This window comes from Malania oleifera, chromosome 4 (assembly GCF_029873635.1).
Source record: "Malania oleifera isolate guangnan ecotype guangnan chromosome 4, ASM2987363v1, whole genome shotgun sequence".
NCBI lineage: Eukaryota > Viridiplantae > Streptophyta > Magnoliopsida > Santalales > Ximeniaceae > Malania > Malania oleifera.
The window spans coordinates 70,414,431-70,417,603 of record NC_080420.1 but is presented as its reverse complement, the minus strand read 5'-3'; positions in this window follow the sequence as shown (position 1 = coordinate 70,417,603).

The following is a 3,173-nucleotide window of genomic DNA, read 5'->3' as shown; positions in this document are numbered from 1 at the left end:
CTTAATTTAAATTGGTAATAGAGTGTAGGTTGTAGTAAATCCTAACAAGTAGCTACATAAAGATCCCTATGGCACACTTAGGTGTATCCCCTTTTGGTGAAGGCCAATCTTCATCGAGACCTCCCATTTTTTGCGGTGTAAACTACACCTTTTGGAAACAACGAATGAGGATATTTTTGTAGACTATGGATTGGAAGGTTTGGAAAGTAGTCACACATGGTGACTTTATTCCCACTAAGAATATAGATAATAAAGAAGTCCCTAATGAAGAAAGTGATTTAAATGAAACAGATATGAAACAATTGCAAATAAATTCAAGTGCAATGAATGCACTATATTGTGCCTTAGACGCCAACGAATTCAATATAATCATGGGTTGTAAGTCTGCTAAGGAGATTTGGGACAAGTTTGAGGTTACCTATGAGGGAACCATAGACGTGAGGGATAGTAGAATTGATGTGCTCACAAGCGAGTGTGAGGCCTTTAGGATGAACCCTGAGGAATCTATCACTACGTATACTAGGTTCACCCACATAATTAATTCTCTTAATGCACTAGGTAAGAACTACTATACCTATGAGATGATTAGGAAAATCCTTAGAGGACTTCCTCCTATTTGGGAACCTAAGGCCACTGCCATAACTGAAGGCAGAAACTTGAAAAGTACTTCCCTAGATAAACTTACAAAATCGCTTCTCATGTATGAGATGACGATAAATGAAAGAACTACTGAGGGTAGTAAACAAAAGAAGTCAATAGCCCTTAAAACCTCAAAGGAGAGTTCAAGTGAGGAAGAGGACAATGTGGTAGATGGCGATGATCTAGCCCTATTCACTAGACATCTAGGCAAATTCTTTAATAAGAATAAAAGATTTGCTAGAAAATTCAGAGGGTGAAAAATAAATAAGGGTGAAACAAGTAAAAGAGAAACAAAAAATGAACCCCCTACTTGCTATAACTATGATATAGTAGGACATAAAAAACTTGATTGTCTGACTATCTCGAAAAATGAGCAGCTCGGAAGCTATCCCAAGTATAGGAGTTATGTCGTGTAATATTAAGCCCAAGGGCTAGATCGTCTCCTCAGGGAATGCGTTTTAATCTCGGATTTAACGTTCTTCCAATCAAAATTAAAAAGATACTGAACTTAGTTCAGATTCGGGATTTGCAAAGTTGTTGAGATTTATTCTTAATAAATTAAATAACACGTACATTAAATCCTAACACTAGCATTTATTAAATAAAATAGTAAGAATGAAAACCCTAGCCTACTTAAGGAAACACTGAAACATGTATTAATTAAAAATGGCAACTTTGAGCATGGAATTAAAACACAATGATGGAAACTCAATCGGACACAAATGCATACAATAAAAATTGAACCTTTAACAGGAACTTGAACCTCAATCACAATTTAAACACAACCATAAACTTGAATGAAAAGGAACATTCAAACGATAATGGAATACGGTAAAACACAAACTTTAAAAAAACCGACCCTAACTAAACCGAACGATAAATGAATAAAAGAAACTAAATTAAATTCTTCAAATCTAATGGTAACATTAATTAAGAGAAACATAAACAAATAAAAATTAAACTTCACTAGCACAAATTAAAATTATTTAACACTCATTCAAACAAGTTTTTTAAAAACTCTAATAAATAACTAAATAAAAAGAAAAGAAATATTCAGTTGCAATTTTGAAAATAAAAGAAAGAAAAGAAAATAAGAGAGAGAGAGAGAGAGAGAGAGAGAGAGAGAGAGAGAGAACCATGGCAAGCTGTGATGATGGAGAAACTCTCGGGTCCTCCTGGTGTTCTGCTGCGGCCTGCTCTGCTGTGCCGTGGACTGGTGGAGAAGTGGCCGAGAGGCCTGCTGCTGCTAGAGACTGGCCGGAGCTATTCTGATGTTGCAGGAGGCGGTCATGGTGGTGCTGTAAGGAGAGGCAGAGATGGGCTGTAGGGCTGGTTTATTGGTGGCCGAAGCAGAGAAGCTCAGCTGGTTGTGCTCTGTTCTGCTGTGGAGTTCAACTGAGAACCAGGGGGAGACTTGCAGAGGTGAAGCTGGAACTGGTATGGCAGTGGCTTGTGGTTGGAGGAGGTGGTATGTCACTGCAAGCTGCTGGCTTTGTGGCTCGGGTCTGGAACAGAGGGGTGCTGCGGTACTGGAATTGTGAGAAGTTGTAACTGCTAGGGAGAGGGTTGAAAGGGAGCAGAGTAATTTAAAGGAGAAGAGTAGGTAGAGATTAATGGAAAGAATAGAGGAACATAGGGAGAAAGAGCCGAGAATAGGGAAGAGTAATAAGAGAAACAAAAACAGAACAAAGGGAAAAGCAAGAAGAGAAAGGGGAAGAAGAGGAGGAGTTTGAGGGAGAGAGAAGGGTTCCAGAGGCATACTCTATGCGGGAGAGCAAATAGGGATTAAATAGGAGAGGTAGACTGCTGCCCTAGGATCTGTGTAGCCACGACCCGACCCGTTTGGAAAGGGTTGACCTGTATTGTTATATTTTTTTTCATTTTTTTTTATTCTCTGTTTATCACAAATTTGATTCTTCTGGAGCCCGTTTCTCACAAAACTCAAAACACAAAAGTTGTAGATAATCCTTTTCTCTTTCTCTAAAAATTTGAATCATCTCGATTGAAGCTCAGACGGAAAAGTTATGCATGAAATACGAACAGGTGTTGGTTTTGGTTTCCGAGATTTTTCCTGCAACAAAAAATTACCAAAACTTCATAAATAGTGCAATAAAGTTCAAGAATGATGATTTTGGCACTTTATTAAAATATTGGACAATTTTAGACATTTAATTAAAAATATAAACCGTAAAGACCGGGTTAAAATGCCCAATTACGCAGTTTTGACGCGTAATCACCGTCCATAGCTCAAGAAAGACGACAAGAAGAAGAAAAAGTAAGCGATGAAAGCTATGACTTGGGGATGACTCTAGCTTAAGTGACTCAAAATGTGAATCAAGTGATCATGAGATTGCTAACCTGTGCTTCATGACAAGAGACAACGAGGTAAATTCCTATTCAACCCCATCTGCTGAATGTAGTGATGAATTGTGTAGTGGCTCATGTGAGAGTATGCCTTCGTATAGGGAAATTCAAGTTGAATTATTCTCATTGCATAAAAGGTTCATAAAAGTATCCAAGAGAAACATAGCACT